General features: G+C 41.3%; 1 protein-coding gene across 1 annotated transcript in view; it reads left to right on the top strand.

Moving 5' to 3' along the window:
• The window catches only part of COMMD2 (COMM domain containing 2), a 100,555-nt gene extending 76,572 nt beyond the window's left edge, over positions 1 to 23,983 (top strand). Inside the window, exons 6-9 of the transcript XR_013959999.1 lie at positions 14,354 to 14,424; positions 18,595 to 18,690; positions 18,961 to 19,134; positions 23,088 to 23,983. The gene's annotated coding sequence lies outside the window, so the exon portion shown is untranslated. The remainder of the gene's footprint in view (positions 1 to 14,353; positions 14,425 to 18,594; positions 18,691 to 18,960; positions 19,135 to 23,087) is intronic.
• The last annotated feature ends 1,266 nt before the right edge of the window (positions 23,984 to 25,249 follow it).

Here is a 25,249-nt window from a genome sequence, read left to right as displayed (position 1 = left end):
GATAAAAATTCTCAACAAAGTGGGAATAGAGGGATTATACCTCAACATAATAGAAGCCTTATATGACAAACCTACAGCCAATATCATACTCAATAGGCAAAAACTAAACTCATTTCCCCTAAGAACAGGAACAAGACAGGGATGCCCACTTTCACCACTTCCATTCAATATAGTACTGGAAGTGCTAGCCATTGCGATCAGACAAGAAGAAGAAATAATAGGCATCAACTGTCCTTATTTGCAGATGACATGATACTGTACATAGACTCAATCAAAAGACTCCATCAAAAAACTACTAGGCCTAATAAATGAATTAGGCAAAGTAGAAGGATACAAAATTAACACCAAGAAATCTATGGCCTTTTTATACACCAATAATGAACCCACAGAAAGAGCAACTAAAAAAACAATCCCATTTACCATTGCACCAAAAGTAGTAAGATACCTAGGAATAAACTTAACTAAGAAGGTAAAAGACCTGTACTCGGAAAACTATAGGACATTGAAAAAAGAGATAGATGAAGACATAAACAAATGGAAGAACATACCATGTTCATGGATTGGCAGAATCAACATCATTAAAATGTCCATACTAACCAAAACAATTTATAGATTCAATGCAATCCCCATTAAAATACCAACGTCATATTTCACAGACCTAGAACAAACTCTCCAAAAATTCATCTGGAATAAAAAAAGACCCTGAATAGCTACAGCAATCCTGAGAAAGAAGAACAAAGTTGGAGGGATCACAATATCAGATATCAAGCTATATTACCAAGCCATGCTTCTCAAAACTGCCTGGCACAAGAACAGACTTATAGACCAATGGAACACAACAGAGAACCCAGAAATTGACACAAGCCATTATGCTCAATTAATATTTGACAAAGGAGGCAAGAGCATACAATGGAGTCAAGACAGTCTCTTCAATATATGGTGCTGGGAAGTTTGGTCAGATACATGCAAAAAAATGAAAATAGACCACCAACTTACACCATACACAAAAACAAACTCAAAATGGCTAAAGGACTTAAATATAATACGGGAAACCATAAAAATCCTACAAGATTCCATAGGCAGCAAAATAGCAGACATATGTGGTAGCAACATCTTTACCGACACAGCTCCTAGGGCAATGGAAACTAAGGAGAAAATAAACGTGGAACTACATCAAAATAAAAAGCTTCTGCACAGCAAAAGAAACCATCAACAAAACAACCAGAAAGCCTACTGCATGGGATAACGTATTTGCCAATGTTATCTCTGATAAGGGTTTAATCTCCAACATTTACAGGGAACTCATACAACTTAACAAAAGAAAGATAAACAATCCAATCAAAAAAATGGGCAAAGGACCTAAATAGACACTTTTTGAAAGAAGACACTTTTCTGGCCGAGAGACATATGAAAACATGCTCAAAGTCATTGATCACCTGAAAGATGCAAATCAAAATGACAATAAGGTATTATCTCACACCTGTCAGAATGGCTACATCAACAAATCAACAAACGACAAGTGATGGAGAGGATGTGGAGAAAAAGGAACCTCGTGCACTGCTGGTGCAGCCACTGTGGAAGACAGTGTGGAGTTTCCTTAACAAGTTAAAAATGGAACTCCCATTTGAACCAGTAATCCCACTTCTAGGACTATAGAAGAAACCAGAAATACCAATCAGAAAGGATATATGTACCCCCATGTTCATTGCAGCACAATTTACAATAGCTAAGATTTGGAAACAACCTAAATGCCCATCAGCAGATGAGTGGATTAAAAAACTGTGGTATATCTACCCAATTGAATACTATACTGCTATAAAAACTTAACATTTGCAATAGCATGGATATAACTGGAGAGCATTATGCTAAGCAAAATAAGCCAGTAGGAGAAAGATAAATATCACATGATCTCACTCATATTTGGGATGTAATTATCAACATAAACTGATGAACAAAAATAGATCCAGAGACAAATGGCAGGGGAGGTGTGGGGGTTAGAGAGAACCAAAGGACTTGTATGCATGCATATTAGCATAAACAATGGACACAGACACTGGGGCAGTGGGGGCTTGCCCCAGGTGGGAATGGCTGGGGGAGGGGTCAATTGGGGGTGAGGGGAGAAGGAGACATATGTAAAACTTTAGACAATAAAAAAATAAAAATAAAAAAAGAACAATCACACACACACACACACACACACACACACACACACACACACAAACACACGAGTAAAGAGTGCATGGAACAGAGTGCAGAATCTTGGAGAGAAGGTTGGGGAGGAGGGGATAATCAACCAAAGACCTTGTATGCATATATGGATAACCCATGGACAGACAATAGGGTGACTAAGGTCTGGGGTATGGAGAGGGGTTTCTGGAGGAGGTGAATGAAGGGAAAAAGAGGACATATGCAATACTTTCAACACTAAAGATTAAAATAAATAAATAAATAGAAAGGATTTCCCAAAAAATGAAAAAAGAGTAAAGCTAATTTTTGTCCTTGTGCATGTATTTCTCATAGTTTTATTTTCTTTCTTATGATTATCTGTTGAATTACCTTTATGAAAAATTTTCATTTTCTAAACCTGTTAATTCTTATGAACTTATCCTGAACTGCATATTCAGAACCACTCAAGTAGCCATTTGTTCACTTACAGAATATTGTGGATATTAAGAACTTTAGAGCCAAAACCGGTTTGGCTCAGTGGATAGAGCGTCAGCCTGCGGACTGAAGGGTCCCGGGTTCGATTCCGGTCAAGGGCATGTACCTTGGTTGCAGGCACATCCCCAGTAGGGGGTGTGCAGGAGGCAGCTGATCGATGTTTCTAACTCTCTATCCCTCTCTCTTCCTCTCTGTAAAATATCAATAAAATATATATTTAAAAAAATAAAAAATAAAAAAGAACTTTAGAAATTGAATTTAGAACATAAAATATAACTTTTCTGTCTGTTTACTGTGAGAAACCAGGTCTCAACCATCAATGAGTAAATGGTTCCAGGAGAAAATGTAAAAGTACGAATTTATAGAATAGCAATTTCCCCTAATACCAAATAAGAATATTTTTACTTTCCATTGGGCCATCCCTTAATCACAGTATATTTAGAGTAATTTCAAATTTCTTAGGGTTATTTTTAATCTGTCCTTTTGCACCTTTGACAACTATGATTAGATTTAGCTTAAATGCTCAGAGACTTCATAGCATCTGAACAGCAATTTTGGAATTCAATACAAATAGCCTCACTAAGTAAAGAGATTTCATGCTCAAAGTTTGTCACTATTTTCTTTGTAAGCAAACCTGGGACCAATATTCCTAAGAAGACATGTGTGTTTTTTAAAAAAATATATATTTTTATTGATTTCAGAGAGAAAGGGAGAAAGAGAAATATCAACGATGAGAGAGAATCATTAATTGGTTGCTTCCTGCAAGCCCCCTACTGGGGAGGAACCTGCAACCCAGGCATGTGCGCTTGACCAGAATCGAACCCCGGACCCTTAGTCCCCAGGCAGACACTCTATCTACTGAGCCAAACAGCTAGGGCAGAAGATGTGTTATAAATGGTGTCACCCCACCCCAAACAAGACAAAAAAGCATTTTATCTAGTTAAATATGTTGTAGTCTTTTCTGGAAACTCCACACTGTTTGCTATTGTTATTTTAACTTTTTGTGATTTCTTAAGTAATAGGAAGAGAAATTAATATTTGTAGAGCATTTTATTCACACATACAAGTTTATTTATTTTTTAAATTTTTTTATTGTTTAAAGTATTACATATATTAGTACATATATCTCCTTTTTCCCCCCATTGACCTTCCCCCAGCCTCCACTATCCCCTGTTGCATGCCCTCATCCCACCTCCCCAGTGTCTTTTGTCCATTGGTGTGCTTATATGAATGCATACCAGTCCTTTGGTTGATCTATTTCCCTCCTTCCCCAACACTAACCAGCCTTCCCACTGTAATTTGACGGTCCGTTGGGTGCTTTACTGACTCTGTATCAATCTTTTTATTCATCAGGTTATAATGTTCCTTATTTTCCATAAAGGAGTGAGATCATGTGGTATTTTTCTTTCATTGACTGGCTTATTTCACTTAACATAATGCTCTCCAGGTCCATCCATGCTGCTGCAAATGGTAAGAATTCCTTCTTTTTTATAGCAGCGTATATTCCATTGTGTAGATGTACCACAGTTTTCTAATCCACTCATCTGCTGAAGGGCATTTAGGCTGTTTCCAAATCTTAGCTATGGTGAATTGTGCTGCTATGAACATAGGGGTGCATATATCTTTTCTGGTTGGTGTTTCTAGTTTCTTGGGATATATTCCTAGAAGTGGGATCACTGGGTCAAATGGGAGCTCCATTTTTAGTTTTTTGAGGAAACTCCATACTGTTCTCCACAATGGCTGCACCAGTCTGCATTCCCACCAGCAGTGCACGAGGGTTCCTTTTTCTCCACATCCTCACTAGCACTTCTCATTTGTTGATTTGTTGATGGTAGCCATTCTGACAGGTGTGAGATGGTACCGCATTGTCATTTTGATTTGCATCTCTAGGATAATTAGTGACTTTGAGCATGTTTTAATGTGTCTCTTGGCCTTCCTTCTGTCTTCTTTCAAAAACACTCTATATAGGTTCTTTGCCCATTTTTTTATTGGATCATTTATCTTCCTTTTATTAAGTTGTATAAGTTCCCTGTAGATGTTGGAGATTAAACCTTTATCAATGACTAGAGGCCCGGTGCACGAAATTTGTGCACGGGGGGTGTGTCCCTCAGCCCAGCCTACACCCTCTCCGATCTGGGACCCCTCTAGGGATGTCCGACTGCCCATTTAGGCCCGATCCTACTGGAGGAGGGGTCAATTGGGGGTGAGGGGAGAAGGATTGCTGGCTCCCAACTGCTCACCTGCCTGCCTTCCTGATTGCCCCTAACCGCATCTGCCTGCCAGCCTGATCACCCCCTACCACTCCCCTGCCAGCCTGATTGATGCCTAACTGCTCCCCTGCCAGCCTGTTTGCCCCTAACTGCCCTCCCCTGTAGGCTGGTCACCCCTAACTGCCCTCCCCTGCAGACCTGGTCACCCCTAACTGCCCTCCCCTGCAGGCCTGGTCCCCCCAAACTGCCCTTCCCTGCAGGCCCGGTTGCCCCCAACTCCCCTCCTCTGCCGGCCTGGTCACCCCTAACTGCCCAACCCCTGCTGGCTTGATCACCCCCAACTGCCCTCCCTTGCAAGCCTGGTCCCTCCCAACTGCCCTCCCCTGCTGGCCATCTTGTGGTGGCCATCTTGTGTCCACATGGGGCAGTCATATTGTGTGTTGGAGTGATGGTCAATTTGCATATTACTCTTTTATTAGATAGGATTATATTTGCAAATATGTTCTCCCATACAGTGGGCTTTCTTGTTGTTTTGTTGATGGTTTCTTTTGCTGTGAAAAAGCTTTTTATTTTGATGTAGTCACATTTGTTTATTTTCTCTTTAGCTTCCATTGCCCTAGGAGCAGTATTGGTGAAGAAATTGCTTCAGCATATGTCTGAGATTTCTCTGCCTGTGGATTCCTCTAGTATTTTTATGGTTTCCTGTCTTATGTTTAAGTCCTGTAACCATTTTGAGTTTATTTTTGTGTATGGTATAAGTTGGTGGTCTAGTTTCATTTTTGCATGTATCTGTCCAATTTTTCCAACACCATTTATTGAAGAGACTGTCTTGACTCCATTGTATGTTCATGCCTCCTTTGTCAAATATTAATTGAGCATAGTGGTTTGGGTCGATTTCTGGGTTCTCTATTGCATTCTATTGGTCTATATGTCTGTTCTTGTGCCAGTATCAGGCTGTTTTGAGAACAGTGGCTTTGTAATACAGCTTGAAATCTGGTATTGAGATCCCCACTACTTTGTTCTTCTTTCTCAGGATTTCTGCAGCTATTTGGGGTCTTTTTTTTTTATTCCAGATGAATTTTTGGAGAGTTCTTTCTAGGTCTGTGAAATATGCCCTTGGTATTTTAATGAGGAGTGCATTGAATCTATAGATTGCTTTGGGTAGTATGGACATTTTAATTACGTTGATTCTGCCAATCCATGAACATGGTATGTTCTTCCATCTGTTTGTGTCTTCCTCTATCTCTTTTTTCAATATACTGTAGTTTTCCACGTATAGGTCTTTTACCTCCCTAGTTAAGTTTATTCCTAGGTATCTTAATGTTTTTGGTGTGATGGTAAATGGGATAGCTTTTTTAGTCTCTCTTTGTGTAACTTCACTATTGGTGTATCGAAATGCCATAGATTTCTTGGCATTAATTTTGTATCCTGCTACATTGCCAAATTAATTTATTAAGTCTAATAATTTTTTGATGGAGCCTTCGGGTTTTTTATGTACAATATCATGTCATCTGCAAATAAGGACAGCTTTACTTCTTCTTTTCCAATTTGGATGCCTTTTATTTCTTCTTCTTGTCTAATTACAATGGCTAATACTTCCAGTACTATGTCAAAAAGGAGTGGTGATAGTGGGCTTCCCTGTCTTGTTCCTGTTCTTAGGGGAAATGTTTTTAGTTTTTGCCCATGGAGTATGATGCTACCTGTGGGTTTATCATATATGGCTTTTATTATATTGAGGTATGATCCTTCTATTCCCACCTTTTTGAGAGTTTTTATCAGGAAATGGTGTTGGATTTTGTCAAATGCTTTTTCTGCATCAATTGATATGACTATGTGATTTTTATCTCTCAATTTGTTTATGTGATGTATCACATTCATTGATTTGCGGATATTGTATCATCCTTGCATTCCTGGGATAAACCCTACTTGGTCATGGTGTATGATCTTTCTGATGTACTGCTGGATCCAATTTGCTAAAATTTTGTTGAGGATTTTGGCATCTATGTTCATGAGGGATATTGGCTTGTAATTCTCTTTCTTTGTGTTATCTTTATCTGTTTTTGGTATTAGGGTGATGCTGGCTTCATAGAAGGAGGTTGGAAGTGTTCCTTCCTCTTGAATTTTCTGCAATAGCCTGAGGAGGATAGGTTTTAGTTCTTCCTTGAATGTTTGGTAAAACTCCCCTGTGAGGCCGTCTGGCCCCAGGCTTTTGTTTGCTGGAAGCTTTTTGATGACTGCTTCAATTTCTTCCATAGTTATTGGCCTATTGAGATGTTTAGATTCTTCCTGATTGAGTTTTGGAAGGTTATATTTTTCTAGGAATATGTCCATTTCCTCCAGGTTGTCCAGTGTTTTGGAATAGAGTTGTTCATAGTATTTTTTAACAATCCTTTGTATTTCGGTGGGGTCTGTTGTTATTTCACCTCCTTCACTTCTGATTTTGTTTATTTGGGTCCTCTCACTTTGCTTCTTGGTGAACCTGGCTAGCGGTTCATCAATCTTGTTTATCCTTTCAAAGAACCAGCTCTTGGTTTCATTGATCTTTTGTCTTGTGTTGTTTTTTGTTTTTTTTTTTGTTTTTTGGTCTCAATGTTGTTTATCTTCGCTCTGATCTTTATTATTTTCTTCCTTCTGCTTACACTGGGCTTTTCTTGTTGCTCTCTTTCTAACATTTTGAGTTGTAGGGTTTAGGCAATTTATTACCATTGTTTCTTGTTTTTTTGCAGTAGGCTTGTAGAGCTATGAACTTCCCTCTCAAGACTGCTTTCGCTGTGTCCCATAGATTTTGTATTGTGTTTTCATTGTCATTTGTTGCCATGATGCTTTTTATTTCTTCTTTGATCTCTCTGGTAGCCCAGTCATTGTTTAATAGCATGATGTTTAGTCTCCATATGTTTGATTTCTTTGGATTGTTTTTATGGTAGTTGATTTCCAGTTTTATGCCACTGTGATCTGAGATGATGCTTGATATGGTTTTTTTCTTCTTGAATTTGAAGAGACTTTGCCTATGACCCAACATATGGTCTATCTTTGAAAATGACCCATGTGCACTTGAGAAGAATGTATATTCTGTGGCTTTGGGGTGAAATGTTCTGAAGATGTCAACTAATTCCATCTGTTCTATTGAATCACTTAGGGTTGATGTTTCTTTGCTGATTTTTTGTTTAGAGGATTTGTCCAATGGTGATTGTGGGGTGTTAAAGTCTTCTACTATGATTGTATTGCTGTTAATCTCTCCCTTGATATCCTCCAGGAGTTTTTTATGTATTAGGGTGTTCCTGTATTGGGTTCCTTTATGTTTACCAGAGTTTTTTCTACTTGTTGGATTGCCCCCTTAGTATTATGAAGTGGCCTTCCTTATCTCTTGTTATGTCCTTCACTTGGAGATCTAATTTGTCAGATATAAGTATTGCTACCCCAGCTTTTTTTTCATTTCCATTCACCTGAAAAACCTTTTCCATCCCTTCACCCTGAGTCTGTGTGCATCTTTTTTTCTTAGGTGGGTTCCTTGTAGACAGCAGATATATGGGTCATGTTTTCTTCTCCAATCCATTACCCTATGTCTTTTTATTGGGGCATTTAATCCATTTACATTTAAAGTTATTATTGATAGGTACTTATTTGTTGCCATTTTTATTCTTTACCCCTGTCTTCCTTTTTCACTTCCTATTTCTTTTTTTATACAGCAGACCCTTTAGAATTTCTTGCATTGCTGCTTTGGTGGTAATAAATTCCCTTAGTCCTTTTTTGTCTGTGAAGCTCCTGATTTCACCTTCAATTTTGATTGACAGCCTTGCTGGGTACAGTATTCTTGGATTCAGACCCTTCCTTTGCATGACTTTGTATATTTCATTCCATTCCCTTCTGGCCTGATGAGTTTCTGTTGAGAAATCAGTTGCTAGTCTGATGGGGGTTCCTTTGTAGGTAACTTTCTGTCTCTCTTTGGCCACTTTTAAATTCTTACTTCATCGTTGGTGTTTGCCAATTTAATTATAATGTGCCTTGGCATTGGTCTTTTGGAGTTCATTTTGCTTGGGACTCTGTGAGCTTCTTGGATTTGTGTGGGGTTTTTCTTCCCTATATCAAGGAAGTTTTCTGTCATTATTTCTTCAAACAGGTTTTATATTCCTTGCTCAGTTTCCTCTCCTTCTGGAAGCCTTATTATGCGCATGTCATTTTGTTTCATGTTGTCCCAAAGTTTCCTGAGGCTCTCCTCCTGCTTTTTAATTTTTTGTCTAGAAGCTGCTCTACTTGGATATTTTTTCCTACCTTGTCTTCTAGCTCACTGATGTGGTCCTCTGCTTCTTCTAGTCTACTTTGATGCTTTCTATTGAGTTCTTTACAGCAGCGATGTCATTTTTCACATCTTTTTGGTTCTTCTTCATTTCCCCTTGGTTCTTACTCATATTGTCGAATTTGTCTTCCATTCTCTTCAGGCACCTTATGACCATTTCTCTGAATTCTTTCTCTGACAGATTGCTTGCCTTCATTTTGTTTACTTCTTTTTCTGGTGATGCCTGCTTTTCTTTCATATGCGGGCTGTTTCTTTGTCTCCCCATGGTCTCTCTTCTCTGGGTGTCTGGTTATGTAGTTCTCTCTCTCCTGCCTTGATATAAAGGCACAAAATACAACTCAACCAGGTACAATGCACAAGGCACTGAACAGAAATGTATTCATGATATTAATAACCCCAAATAAAGGTGACCACCAGAGAAAGGCAAATTAGAGGATAGGAGTGAAAGAAGAAGAGAATAAAAAAAAAGGAATGCAAAAATGAAATTGGGAAAAGGAAAAAAAATAAGAGAGAAAAGAAAGAGACTAAGAAAGAAGAGGGAACAAGCTATATATGTGGGGAGAAAACTCCAATAGAACAGCCATTAATCCCAACAAATGCCAGCAACAAGTACCTGGGATGAATGCAAACTACAAACAACAACTAATATCAAGTGAGGCTAGGGAAAACAGAAGCAAAAACAAAACAAACAAAAAAAAGAATAAGCAAAACAATCTCACAAACAAGCATAAAAAATCAATATAATCAATATTCAAGCAAACAACAACAAAAGGACAGAGAGAAAAACAATTTTTTGGATAGTGAAGACAGAGAAGAGAGAGGTGTGTATGGACTTGGAGCAGGGGATTGGAATTAGATATATAAGTATGGTGAAATTTTAACAGGGGGTAAAAAGAAAGAATAGGGAAAATCTAAAGCAGAAAACGGGTAAGAGAAACAGGACAACAAAAGGGGAAAAGTTAGGAAGAGAGTGATGGCATAAAGGTAAAGTTGAGAGAGAGTAAAATGATGCTAAAGGAAAGATGAAAATAGAATGTAGAACACTAATCCCATAGTAAAATAAAGGGAAAATAGAATAACACTTTTTTTAAAAAAAGGTAAAATTGTAGTAGTAATAATACTGATTGGAAATAAAAATGTAATAATTAAAAAGGTAAAATCAAGTGAGGAAAAAATAACAAAATTAGTTTCTTAAGTAAAAGATGAAAAAAATAAAGAAATAAAAATGTGCAGTATTGAAGGTCATTCACTTCCTCTACTGTTCTGTTTGGCATGCCTGTTTCCTAGTCCAGACAGTATTACAGTTCCCTGAGTTCCACTGCTCCTCAGTGTTGTAAGCCATTCCTGATTTTTAAGCAGGCAATGTGTCTTAATTTCTTGTATTCCTTTATTTGTGATTACACAACAAGAGTCAATTTGTGATTCAACTCCTGGGTGGCAGTGTTTCTGGATTGACCTCCAGGTGTATAGGTCCTCTCTAGCCAGTGCTTAGATCCTGCTTTCCCGGTGGCACTCAATACCGGTTTGTGGGAGTGGGTCACCCCAGAGCTGGTTCTCTGATGGTTATTCCCCGCTCTGATCCCCAGGTTCCAGAAAAACAACTTTCCCCTGCAGTGTCTTAGGGTGTCCCCAATTGGGTGATCCTATGTATTGGGCTTAGTAATCAGAAGCAAGGATTTAAAGAGGAAAAAGAAAAAAGAAAAAAAAAAGGCAGCGTAAGTGTGTGAACTCTGGGGCTACGCACAAGTCTGTGTAGTCTTTTTCCCCCGCTTGGGTCTAAGCAGCTGGCACACTTTTAAAATTTTTAGGCTGTCCTTTTGCGTCAGATCAAAATGGGTTGCTTTTTAGAGTTCCCTTCTGTTTGTAGCTCTGAGAACCCCCTTTCACATTCACTAATCACACCAGCCCCAACAGCCACAGATTATTCTAGGCGCAGACTTCCCCCGGTTTTCCAGCTCCCGCAGTTCACGCGTTTCTCTCTCCTGCCGGGACCAGAGACCTCACCTTATCCCAGGCGAAATCTGACCTTTCTGTGGTGGAGTGTAGAGCTCCTCTGAATCCGTGTGTTTGCGCCAATTGGGACTGGTGTTCTGGGGTTCGCAGCTGTTCAGTTCGTGCCATAGTTGTAGATTTTCAGGCTTCTGATAACTTCCCCTTTCCCCTTCAAGATGGCGTGTCTCCGCGTCCAAGCCGCTCGCTCTGGGAAGGAACCCAGCAGCAGTGGGGGCTGCCCGGTCAGGGGAGCCCCGTCTAGCAGTCCCCCACTGTCTCCTGGAGTATAGCTGTCTCTTAACTTGCCAACAAACACTACTCATGCGACCCTCAGCTGTTCTTTCTATCTGCTCCAGGACAAGGCTCAGGACACATCTTTCTATTCCGCCGCCATTTTTCCCCCCACACATACAAGTTTAATTTACCCATCTTCCAACTCCCGTGTGAGATACATCTGTGAAGTTCTACTAGTATTATCTCCATTTTATGGAATGGATAATTGCTTCAGTGAAGTGAAATAAATTGATAGATTTAAAAATTCAAGATACATATTATTACAGAAGAAATTAGTTGTTTGTTTTCTTTTTTAGAATTGGTATAAATAATCCTGAATTTCTAATGATTGACATGTAAAAAGTTTTTTTTTTTAAGTCAAATATTTGAAATTGAGATATGTTTCAAAACTAATATTGAGTACATGGGAAATTATATTCTGAACTTTGATTCCCCCAACTCCAACCCAACCCCAAATCATAAGTTTCAGACTGCTTCTTATGTCCTACTATTACCGTTCCTCTTCCTCGCATACCCTGATCCCCCGAGTTAACTAAACCTGTTAATTTTTGTGGACTTATCCTCATTTCTAGGATATGTCAAATGTGGATGTTTTTTTTGAAGGTAATGTGGGTGTAGCTTTGGGCATCAGATACCTTTCTCCCCAGTTACTTATGGCATGACCTGAACAAAGATAACTTGACTGAGCCTCAGGTTCCATATCAGCAATAACATAATAATAACGTATGCCTCTTAGAGTTATTTTCAAGGTCAAATAAGATATTTTTTTGTGTTGTGTGCTAAAGTGTAATTGGTTCCAAAATACTTTCTGTCCTCATTAGTAATAAACTGGGCAATATCTATTAACAAATTATGTTGCTATTTCAGTTGCAGTAGTTCTCAACCTTTCTAATGCCGCGACCCTTTAACACAGTTCCTCATGTTTTGGTGACCCCCAACCATAAAATTATTTTCGTTGCTACTTCATAACTGTAATTTTGCTACTGTTAATGAATCGTAACGTAAATATCTGTGTTTTCCGATGGTCTTAGGCTCTACAGCAGCGGTTCTCAACCTGTGGGGTGCGACCCACAGGTTGAGAACCACTAGCAGGATCTCCTAAGACCATCAGAAAACACAGATATTTACATTACGATTCATAACAGTAGCAAAATTACAGTTATGAAGTAGCAACGAAAATAATTTTATGGTTGGGGGTCACCACAACATGAGGAACTGTGTTAAAGGGTCGCGGCATTAGAAAGGTTGAGAACCACTGTTAGAGTATTGAGTATATACATAAGCAATAATACATAAATAAATGAACATAAATATAAGATTACTTCAGAGAGTGCTGCAAGTTATGAGGAAAAGAAAGCAAACAAACATGACAGAGAGTAACCTCTTCAGACTGTGTGACCAGAGAAGGCATCTCTGTGGAGTGACCCTGAGCTGAGGCCTGGCTGATCAGGTCTGAGAGAAGAGGGAATCTGAGAGAAGAGTTTTCCAGGCATTGAGGATAGCAAATGTCTGGGATTTGCAGTGAAAATGAATTTAATCATTGGAAATGAACAGAATTTAATCTTTGGAAAGGAACAGAACTGGAGTGACATTTTGTGAAAGACCTCCTAGACTATGGTTAGGTTTGGGGTTTTATGCTATAGCTTTTAAAACAAGGGATCTGCTTAAATGATTGCTTAATGCATTGCTCTGGACTGTTGGTGCTAATAAATAGAAGCAGGGATACCAGTGAGGGGGTCATGTCAGTACTCCTAGCAAGAGATGATAATGGTGACAGTTAAGAAGGTGAAAAGTAGAAAGATGGGAATATGTTGTAGAACAATTAAGTGACTTGTTGATGGGTTAGATACAGAGCATCAGGAAAAGAAAAAAATCAACCATGACTCCCAGGTTTTTAACCTGAGCAACTTGGGGCATGATAGTGCCATTATTGAGTTGTGAAAAACTGAGTTTGGGGGAAGGATGTACCCCAACAGTTCATTTTTTGGCCATGTTAATTTTGAGATTCCTTTAAAACACTCCAATTCAGATGTCAAGTAGTCATTTAAATATATGGTTCTGATGCTCAGGAGATAGAGTCGAGTTGGAGATATAATGACAGTTGTTGGCATGGAGATTGAATAGCTATTAACACATTTATTAAAAAATATATATCAAGGCTTAGCTGGTTTGTCTCAGTAGATTGAGCATCGGCCTGTGGACTGAAGAGTCCTGGGTTCGATTCCAGTCAGGGGCACATGCCCAGGTTTCAGGCTCGATCCCCAGTAGGGGGTGTGCAGGAGGCAGCTGATCAATGATTCCCTCTCTTCATTGATGTTTCTATCTTTCTCTCCCTGTCCCTTCCTCTCTGAAATCAATAAAAATATATTTTAAATATATATATATATATATATATATATATATATATATATATATATATACTATTATGTATTAGTATCTACACTAATAAAAGAGAAAGATGCAAATTGATCATACCTCCACAACATCCATCAGCCAATAAGGAGTGAGTATGCAAATTAACCCAACAAAGATTGCGGGTTAATTTGCATACACAGGCACCAAGCAGCCAGGGGATGGTCGCCAAGCCTGCAACCTCCCGAGACCACCAAATGCCTCGGGGGAGGCCAGGGCAGTGGTGCCAAGTCCCACCCACAGGGTCCCAGGACCATCGCAGGCATGGGGTTGCTGAGACCCAGGCTGGGCCTCTGGACACATATTCACAGCTTCACGGAGACCGACTCTACTAGACTGCCTGGAGGCCATGTGGCTGGGCCGCAGGGTGCCCATTCAAGATGTGACACAGAGAGGAGGTGTGGGAGGAAATCCAGAGAATGGGATGTGGGGGTTCAATACTCACTTCCTTTGGGCTTTGTCCTTCTTGATCTTAGTCCTTTTCTTTTAGGCCTGGAGCGCAAGCACTGCAGGAGAAAGGGATGGATGAAGGCCGAATGTGGAAGAAAGGAGGTGACCCAGGTGAGGGTGGAGACCTAGCAGAGGCTCGAGGCCCAACTGCGGGATGCCTGAGGAGCAGCTCCATGGCGAGTGCCGCAGCTTTGGTGAAGCGGCCAGCCAGGAGGCGGACGTTCCAAGGGGCGCAGAGCAGCGCCTTAGGTCCCTCTTATGAGGACACCCCACACAAGTGCTGCCTTTGCCAGCAGGCTCTGGGCGACATCTGCAAATGCTACTGCAATCTCTAACATTCTGAGCAAAGAACTGACCCTGTGCTCTTCTGGGTACCAGGCTTGCTAGGAGTGTGCTGTCACCAATGCCATAAATCAAAGACAAAAACCTAGTGAGGCAGGGTGCACCAGAAGGGGCTCGGGCCGGGACAGGGGGTCCGTGGGCAGGGATCTGCCTTGCCTGCAGAGAGAGAGAGGTTCTGCAGTGGCCCCAAGATGCGGGTGGGCCCGGCCGGGGATCAAGGGGCATGGAAGGACACCCGGGTGGAGGGGCAAGGATCCACAGCCCTGAGGCGGGGGTTGAGGGGCAGTGCCACCTCAGTGGAGGGGTGCTGCACTGCAGGGTACATCACTGACTGACACAATTCAGAGAAGCTCTGGGCGCTAACCTGCTAACCTGGCCTCGCCCAGGCGGCCTTCGCACTTCAGAGGCGACAACTCCTGCTCCCGCCCTGGCCCAAAAGCAAGCCCGTGCCCACCCTGCACCACACAGCACATGCCTGCGCAGTGAGTGTAAAGCCTACCACCTGCTGCAAAGAAGGGGGGGTGGGCGCAATAAAGAATGGGGGCGGGGGATGGGGAGAGGAAAGAATGTGGGGCGTCCGCAATGAAGAGGGGCTTGAGAAAGAGGCTTGGAAGCCTGATGGGAAGGTTTGTTCTGTTTGCCTGGCGGCTGCCCCTTAGGAAGGGCAGAGAGCATGGCTCTGAGGGCTCCCTGCACACTGAGTCAAGTCCCACAGCCAACTGGAACTGGCCTCAGTTTCCTGGTCTGTAAAATGGATTAAGCCTGTCCCAGTGCCTTCACTGAGCTTTGAGGGCCAACTGAGATACTATATAAAGAAAATGAGGGAAGAAGTGAGAAGGAAAAGGAAAGGCGAACAACACAAAAGAAAGACTGGAAGGAACCTGTAAACCCATCGTCACTTAAATAGGGAATCCTATCTAATAAAAGAGTAATATGCAAATTAACCATCACTCTGCTAAACCCACAAGTCATGCCCACCAGCCTATCAGGAGCGATTATGGAAATTAACCCAACCAAGATGGCTATGGCCATGGAGCGAGCAGGAGGCTTGGGTTTCCCCAGCAATGGAGGAAGCCAAGCTTTCCACACACCCTGGCCAGCCCAGGCCTCCACTCAAGGCTACAAAGTTTCAATTATAGAAGATAAATAAATCCCAACAAAAATGGTGGCAGCCACAGAGCTGGAGAGAGCAGGAGGCTTGAATTGCCCCTGGCAATGGAGGAAACCAAGCTTCTGCAGCCCTGGCCTGCCTTGGTCTCCACTCAAGGCTACAAAGTTTCAATTAGAGAAGATAAATAAATCCCAACAAAAATGGTTGCTGCCATGGAGCAAGCAGGAGGCTTGGCTCCGCTCAAGGCTACAAAGTTTCAATTACAGAAGATAAATAAATCCTAGATACCAGGGCCTCCGCTTGGGTCACTGGGGGGTGTGGCCAGCCTGCAAACCACCACAGGCCCCTCACCCAGGCTGCCCCAAGCCCTAAGGGAACCCCCACCCTGATCCGGGACACCCTTCAGGGCAAACCAGCTGGCACCCACCCATGCACCAGGCCTCTATCCTATCTAATAAAAGAGTAATATGCAAATTGACCATCACTCCAACACACAAGATGGCTACCCCCATGTGGACACAAGATGGCCACCACAAGATGGCAAGCAGGGGAGAGCAGTTGGGAGGGACTAGGCCTGCAAGGGAGGGCAGTTGTGGGTGACCAGGCCAGCAGGGGAGGGCAATTGGGAGGGACTGGGCCTGCAAGGGAGGGCAGTTGGGGGGGACCCAGGCCTGCAGGGGAGAGCAGTTGGGGGGAACCAGGCCTGCAGGGGAGGGCAGTTAGGGGTGACCAGGCCTGCAGGGGAGGGCAGTTAGGCATCAATCAGGCTGGCAGGAAAGTGGTTAGGGAGTGATCAGGCTGGCAGGCAGAAGCGGTTAGGGGCAATTAGGAAGGCAGGCAGGCGAGCAGTTAGGAGCCAGCAGTCCTGGATTGTGAGAACTGCTGGCTCCCAACTACTGGGATCGGGCCTAAATGGGCAGTCGGACATCCCTCGAGGGGTCCCAGATTGGAGAGGGTGTAGGCTGGGCTGAGGGACACACACACCCCCGTGCACGAATTTCGTACACCGCGTCTCTACTATAGTCAATAGTGTTGTAATGACGGTATGATGCCAGGTGGGTACTGGAAATATCGGGGAACACTTTATAAAGTATATGATTGTCTAACAACTATTCTGTAACTAATATAAAACCTGAAACTGATACAAAATAATATTGAATGTAAAGAAATGAAAATAGGAGTGAAATTTTTATAAATTTCAAAGTTTAAATACAGGCTGTAAAGGAAGGAAAGGGGAAATAAAAATAGTGTTTTTTATTTTACCACTTTATTGTCTTTTCAGTACATGAAAAAGACAGTTGTCTTTATATGGTGCTTTTATACTTTTCTAAGTCATTATCTCATTTGAATTTCAGGGCAACTTAAAGACAAGATAATTATTCCCTCCACCATTCAAAAAAAGGAAATCTTGGTGTCTGGCCCCAATGATTCAATCATCAAGCCCTTATTGTAAAGCAGGGCTAGTGAAATTTTCTGTGAAGGGTCATACCTATACTAATAAAAGCCTTGGGAGTGATCAGGCCAGCAGGGAAGGGTAGTTGGGGGCAATCAGGCTGGCAAAGGAGCAGTTAGGGGGCAATCAAGCAGGCAGGTGAGCGGTTAGGAGCCAGTGGTCCCGGACTGTGAGAGGGATGTCGGACTGCCCACAGGGATTGGGCCTAAACAGGCAATCGGATATCCACCGAGGGGTCCCAGATTGGAGAGGGTGTAGACAAGGCTGAGGGATACACCCCCTCTTCATGCACCGGGCCACTCGTGTGTATTATATACTGGTACTAGAGCAAGGAATTATATACTATCTTAGAAGGTGAGAAGTGTTATAAAAAAGGGGAAGAGAGGATTCATTTTGTGAGGAGTGGAGCTTTTAAATAAGGAAGGTGGACTTTAGGATTTCAAAGGGAAGAGTTAGCACTCTAGATAACTGGGAGAATAGGGAAGAAGTGAGAAAGAAAAGGAAAGGGAGAGTCCCTCCAGGCAGAGCCAGTGCAAACTCCCTGAGATGAGAACATACCTGACATGTAAATAGCAAGAGGACATGGAGAGCTCTGGGCTGGGAACCTGATGTAATCCCTTTGGGCCCTGGGCCTTCTGTCTTTAGGAGTCAGATGGATGGAAGACAAGCTGTCAAAGACAGAAACAGCAGCATGAGTGGTAGATAGAAAACCAGGAAAATGTAGGACCCCAGAAGCCAAGAGAAGAAAATATTTCAAGAAAAAGAGACTGAGTCCACTGATGCTACTGAAAGGGTAGGTGCTAATGAGATGAAAACCAGAGGCAGAGTCAGTGGAGTGATCTGGGTGGAAGCCCAGCTGGTGAAGGCTGAAGGTAGAGGTCTGCAAAGGACAGAACTAGTGGTCAGATTGTGTATGCCCTGCAGCTAAGGCAAGTTTTTCTCATGCTCTACTGACTGAGCTAGCTGGGCACCTAGTAAGTTTTTCTCTATAAAATAAGTTCCAGTGCCATTGTCTCCCAAAACAAAAGCATCTTGCAGCTCTCTTGGGTATCACCGCACAGCCTTTGGTGGCACTCAATGAAACATGTGGCTAAGCTGAACCAACTTTCACTCAGAGTGACCACACCACCAAATTTGTCCATGAGCTCATCTTCATGAAAGACTAATGTATTAGTAGTAAGCCTCTCTGAACAAATCGCTTACTTAATATTTTTGTGTAATCTCCCTGTGTGATAAGCAGAGTTGCTGGAAAACTTGTTAGCTGTTTACATGGTTTTTAGAAGCATTGTCATAAAGAAATGGAAGTACTGAACTTAAAGCTGTGATTGTTGTAAAATATTATTGATAATGATTACACATCCCTCTTTCATTTTAGACATGTATTTCTTATAAAAAATGGTCTTCATATAAATCCCTAAGAAGAGAAAGAAGAGAGAAATAACTTCAAAGTAAATGTCAAATGACTGATGAGGTGAGTGGAGTTAGGGCGCAAGATTTCATACGCACTTCCCAGCACATACAAACAAACTCTCACACCCTCACTCCTACTCACAGACATACACTCTACAGGTTACTGAGACTTGGCTACTCAAAAATAAAACAGAGTTGAATCTACCTGGTTTATATCACTTTTGACAAGTCATGCTAATAATAATAGCGGAATTATTTGTTACATTTTACTGCTGATTCTTCATACTTTTTACTGTTACATAAAGATTCTGATTGTCCTTTTTCTTTTCAGGTGTTTAAGGCTCCCTCCTTTCCTCTCCCCCATCTTCCTCCAAAACTGTGCCATCTAAGGAAATCAATCCCTAATCAAGTTGGGTGGAGTTACTCAGTAAAAGCTTCACTCAACTGGGATGTAAAATCACTTAGGCACAGTGTTTAAGATAACAGACTTCAGCTGTGAACTTAGGTTTGTATCCTGGCTCCACTTTTTACTAGATCTGTGAATTTAGGCAGGTTACTTGATTTCCTTATGCCTCAGATTATTTGTTAAAAGGGGATAATGATGATTTTTATAAGTGTTCTGTAGGTGTTACTTCATCTAATCTTTACAATAACCCTACAAGATAGGTAATACAATCAAATCAATTTTACAGACAAGGAAACCAAAGTGCAGATGTTAAGTAACCTATGTAATTCATATAATCCAGCAATTCTACTACTGGATATATATGCACAAGAATCAAAAGCAGACTCTCAAAGAGATATTTGAACACCATGTTCATTGTAGCATTATTCACCATAGCCCAAGGGTGGAAGCAACCCAGGTGTTATTCAGCCTTAAACATCCTATAACATAGACAAACCCTGAGGAAATTATGCTAAGTGAAATAAGCTAGTTAGAAAAAGACAAATACTTATGATCCCTCTTATGTGAGGTACTAGATAGAGTAGTCAAATTTATAAAGAAAGCAACATGGGGATTATAGAAAACAGAAGGAAATGGGAGTAGAGGTAAGTGGGGAGTGCACTGAATTTGCCTGACTGGTGTGGCTCAGAGGTCGAGTGTCCACCTATGAACCAGGAGTTTCAGTTCCATTCCCGGTCAGGGCACATGCCTGGGTTGTGAGTGATCCCCAGTAGGGGTGTGCAATAGGCAGCTGATCTATGATTCCCTCTCATCATTGATGTTTCTATCTCTCCCTCTACCTTCCTCTCTGAAATCAATAAAAATATATTTTAAAAAATAAAGAGCATAGAATTTTAGTTTTGCAACATGAAAAAAGTTCTGGACATTGGTTATACATAATGTAAAAGTAGTTACCACTACTGAACTGTTCACTTAAAAATGAGTAAGATGGTAAATTTTATGTTACATACTGTATATTTTACCACAATTAAAAATAAAACAAACAAATACAATAAATACAATAAAACCAACCAATACAATAAAACATAAATGAAAACAAACAAGAAAAAGAAAGCTAACACAGCGGGGTTGAGAACGTAATGATTCTTTATTGTTGAGAGTTACAAAAGTTGGGAAAAAGGTGCCTGTTGGGTGAGGAAGACTTGAAGTCAGTCATTCCAAGCCCACATATAGTTTTTAGTTGTGGGGAAGCACGGGACCTGGTTGGAATGTCTGTAAGGAGGATTCTCTGAAAGGTCGGGGGCCTCTGAGGGGACCGTGCCAAAGGCAGCAGCCCCTACCTTGACTTTTCAAACAAGTCCGATCCCTGGGGGTGTTTTGCAAGAATCTCTATGTTTAGTCTTTAAAGACCAGACTTTGTAGAAGCATAGACTTTCTCAAGGATATTTGCCCTGCTGATTGTATCTAGAAGTTAATTTGAGTTCAAGCTGTTGTTACAATAAAAAGCTATCGAGGCAGGTGAACAGGACTGCTTTTACTACTGAAGTAAAAGAGTCCCTTAGCCCTCTCTTTCACAGAAACATGTGTGAGAGCAATCTGTTCATCTGTCGCTCAGGGTCTGCCGGTCAGCCCCGGCATTTAGTAGTGAACCAAATAGAAATGTCCAGTCATCAACTAGGAATGCTAGCCTGAGGTTGGCAATCTGTACGCATCATAGAGGTACTACAAAGTCAAAGCAGTATCCTTTTTACAGCAGGATGGTAGATATAGAAGGGTGGCGATGAGAACAAAAGAAATAGAGGCCCTGACCTATTTGGCTCAGTGGATAGAGCATCGGCCTGCGGACTCAAGGGTCCCAGGTTCGATTCCAGTCAAGGGCATGTACCTTGGTTGCAGGCACATCCCCAGTGGGGGGTGTGCAGAAGGCAGCTGATTGATCTTTCTCTCTCATCGATGTTTCTAACTCTCTCTCCCTCTCCCTTCCTCTCTGTAAAAAATCAATAAAATATATTTAAAAGAACAATTTAAAAAAGAAAAGAAAAGAAATAGAGGACAACTGCTATGATTCTAGTTTAGGAGAATGGTGAAGATTTTACCATAATTCAGGGAAGGGAAGCTGGAGCCCGAGCAGAAATAATAGGCAATTGCGTTCAGTAACAGATGTGTTATGTTTGAGATGTGTGAAGCTATTCAGTTGGCAGTTAGTTTAGCCTCTGAGAGGGTGATTGGGGCTGAGAAGCCATGTTACCTCTTTTCAAGTGGGCTTAGTCCTCAGAAATCGTTCTCTCCGATATTCACAGTGTACATGAACAATTAGAAGCCCTGAGAGTGCTTGGGAAAGGTAATTGCTTAACTTTAACATACATCTTTCTAAACTCATTTGACTGCCCAATCCTTTTTTAAAATGAAATACGTATTAACTTACTGAAGACTATACTTTGGGAAATTGTTTTCTGGTCTATGCAGATATTTTTTTGTTAACAAAGTAAAGGAGAAACTGATTAGAGGGTTGATAGATCTGTGGGTATCAGTGTGTTCCTATTAGATCAGCTTCCAGAAACCCAGGCCTGACCTGGGAACTGAGGACACTGATCCCTGTGCGTGGGCAGTGGTAGTGAAGGCTGCTGGGGGTCTTGATCAAAGACAGCTTGTTTTCTTGGCCTTCTACCTACACTCCATGTGCCAGTAAAGCCTTGCTCCAACCCTTCCCCAGGTTCCTTTTTATCCTCTTCGTTGGCTTTTTGTACTTGCTTTGCCATTTGCATAACTAATGCACACAACACAGAGTTTCTGCAATTTTAAAGACAGCTGGCCAGCACATCTTGGATGCTAATGTCAGGAAACATCTGGAAGAGGGCTAAAGTTACTGCAGGCCCAACTGAGAACAATGGAAGCACATTAATATGGAAAATTCCATGTGGGAGGGCTTGTGTACATAAAAATGGCTGCCAGGCCAACTTATACAAGCCCTGTGCAAAACCCTCCTATAGTGTGGGCGTGGTTCACACCGAGCTACAGCGCAGTCCCCCAGCTTTACTGAAATACTGCTACTCTTTCTTGGGACCTCATCTTTGAGGCTTTCCTTTCCTTAAAAGATTTCCTCAAAGTTCTGTCAGCTAACCAGGATACTTTTCCGAAAACTCATGAACTAGTAGTTTATTTTATTAGAATAATTTTAAGCTTATCTCCCTCTTTCCTTCTTATTTCAAAATATAAAGATAGGAAATAGAGTCTGATACACACATTTTTGCTGTCTCTAAGAAGTAAGTGTTGGCAGAAATACTAAGCTTCACAAAAATTGTGACTGCAATAGTTAAATATAAACATTATTTCCCAAGACTGCAAGGCATAGAAGCTAAAAAAAAATGGGTTTTAGTGTTTGCATTTCAGCTTGTCCTCTTAACCAGTGATAGTGACCTTTGGGTCAATTACTTAATTAGCATAACTTAATCTGTAAAATTGTGGTAATTATTTCTGCCTATTTGGGTTGTCATAAGGAATAAGTGAATGTATGTTTGAAATGGTTACTGAGATGCCCCCGGTCCAGGTTGTTAGATTTGATCAGCAGTTGAATTGATACCCCTCCCCTGGGAACTGGCTTTCCAGGTCATGTCACTATGGATATTCCCTTTAACCACATTTCACTTATGGTGACCATATTCCATTCTCTCCCCTTTGGGTATGCAAAGTCTCCGCCCAGGAAAAAAACCTCGCCAAAAGTCCTTTAAAAGCCCCTGACTCCCCTCACTGGGTGCTGGAGCCATCCAGGCTCAGCCACCTGGTGTGCTGATGATCATAATCCCTCACCACTCTGGCCTCGTACGTTCCTCCTTCAGCGATCTAACACAGGTTAGCTAGAATCATTGTGGTGTTGTTGATAACCAAGGATTAAAAATAAATCCTTGGCTATCAACAATCTATCTCTCAACCCAACTCCAAAACACTGAGCATTTGCTTGTAGTTTCTTGTCCTACAAGTATATGTTTTGGAGTTAGAATGTCTTCAAAGTGTTTCTTAGAGTTCTACCTACTGTTTCCCTTTATTTTTTTTAGAGATGGAACCAGTATCTCTCTTGTATGGATTAATAATATGGACCCTGAGAAAGAAGATACCAACTAAGACGGACTTCCAGTGGCCCTGGCCGGTGTGGTTCAGTTGGAGCATCATCCTGTGCACCGAAAGGTTGCCAGTTCAATTCCTGGTCAGAGCACGTACCCTGGTTGCAGGTTTGATGCCCTGTCGGAGGCAATCAATGAATGTTTCTCTCTCACATCAATATGTCTCTCTTTCAAACAACAACAACAAAAACCAGAGCCTAGCAGCCATTTCTGCACAGAGACTGTCATGCAAAATGCACTTCAAGGAGAAGTCTGCACTGAACTGCCTGCCTGCACTGTGTTCCTGCCATCTGAGCCAGCCTGCATAAAGGAGTTCCTGGAATTGTATTCCAACATATGGGATACATATTCCAATCAAAATTGTGCAGCATATTCCCATCAGCATCTTTATCCACCAATACCAATCAATCTGGAAGATTTGGAGTTCTCATCTGCATGAGGATGGACCAATCAGGGATCAGGGCTGGGAACTATATAAGTCAGCCCCCCTTCAACTGAGTTGGCACACATTCCCTTTCCACAAAAGAAAAAAGGCTGTGTTTTCCTGGTTGGAGCTGAAATACCCAAAACAAAGCACGGAAGATGTCTGGCCCGACCAGAGTGAAGAAGAGGGGAGCAGACGTGCACAGTAGGAACCAGAGCAGGCAGAGCAGAGCAGAGCAGAGCAGAGCAGAGCAGAGCTGTCCAGCTGAGGGGGCCTCACAGCCATGCTGCTCCACAGCCTAGGTGCTTCATAATTGAGCTGTAACACTATTGAGCTGCTCCACAGCCGGTTGTATCACAATTGATCTATCTGAACTGAATAAAATGTCTTTCTTCACTGCATCCCCAATTGCAGATTCCTGTTGTCATTGAATTGGCCCCAATGACCACCATTTGACAATAATTACCTTCTTGTACTGCCTTCCAATATTGGGACTCTCAGTCCTTTGTATGACACCTTCTTTTTCCCTCTGAGAACTTGTTGAATTTTTATCCTGTCTCCAGGGTTCTTAAATTTCACAGGGATGTGCTTAATGTTGGTCTGTTTGAATCCATTGTAAGGGTATTATTTGCCCTATCAATCTGGCAGTTTTGTCCCTTGGTTTGGGAAATTTTGAATTATTGATTTATTTTGAGTTCCTCCCCATTATTATTTCTAAATCCTCTCTTTTTGGAACTCTTAATTATTAGAATATTGGACCTTCTACATTGATCTTCTGTCTTATCTCTTCTTTCTTATTATCCTTTTCTTTGTCTTTTGGCTTTATTTCTTGAGAGTTCTGCTAGAAAGTTCTGTTAAGTTTTTAAATTCTATTATCACAGTTTATTTTTTTTTATTTGGCCATTTTAATTTATTTTTATTTTTTTAAGATCGTTATTGTTGAAAGTATTACATTGGTCCTCCTTTTTCCCCCCATTAACCTCTTCCCATCTCCCCCACCCCCAGGTCCTCACCACCCCATTGTCTATGTCCATGGGTTATGCATATATGCATACAAATTCATTGGTTAATTTCTTCCAACCTACCCTCCCCTGCTTTTAAATTAAATCTATTGGTTTTCTTATTAATTTTATTGCAGTAAAATTCTATTTCTTATATTTAAAATGTATGTGATAATTCTGAATTTTTTTCCAAATCATTCTATTAAAATGTCCATGTATTCTAAAATAGTGCCTTAGGATGTTTTAACTTTCTCCTATAGTATTTAGAAGACAAGGGCATATTTGGTCACAAAACCTGTAAATTTTGATTTCTTAATTCTAAAAAATAGATAATATTATTTACCTTTGAAAATTAGGGAACTTTACTGAAATGTGCTCCCCCTTTTTTAAATAAATCTTTATTGTTCAGATTCTTACAGTTCCTCTTTTTTCCCCCCATAGCTCCCCTCCACCCGGTTTCCACCCCACCTCCTGCCCTTACCCAACACACCCACTGTCCTCATCCATAGGTGTATGATTTTTGTCCAGTTTCTTCATGCACCCCCCACCTCCCTTCTCCCCCCAAGAATTGTCAGTCCACTCCCTTTCTATGCCCCTGATTCTATTATAGTCAGATTTTTTATTCACTTGATTTTTAGATTCACTTGTTGATAGATATGTATTTGTTGTCA

Source organism: Plecotus auritus, assembly GCF_963455305.1.
Source record: "Plecotus auritus genome assembly, chromosome: 2".
Classification (NCBI taxonomy): domain Eukaryota; kingdom Metazoa; phylum Chordata; class Mammalia; order Chiroptera; family Vespertilionidae; genus Plecotus; species Plecotus auritus.
This window is presented reverse-complemented; position numbering and strand designations above follow the sequence as displayed.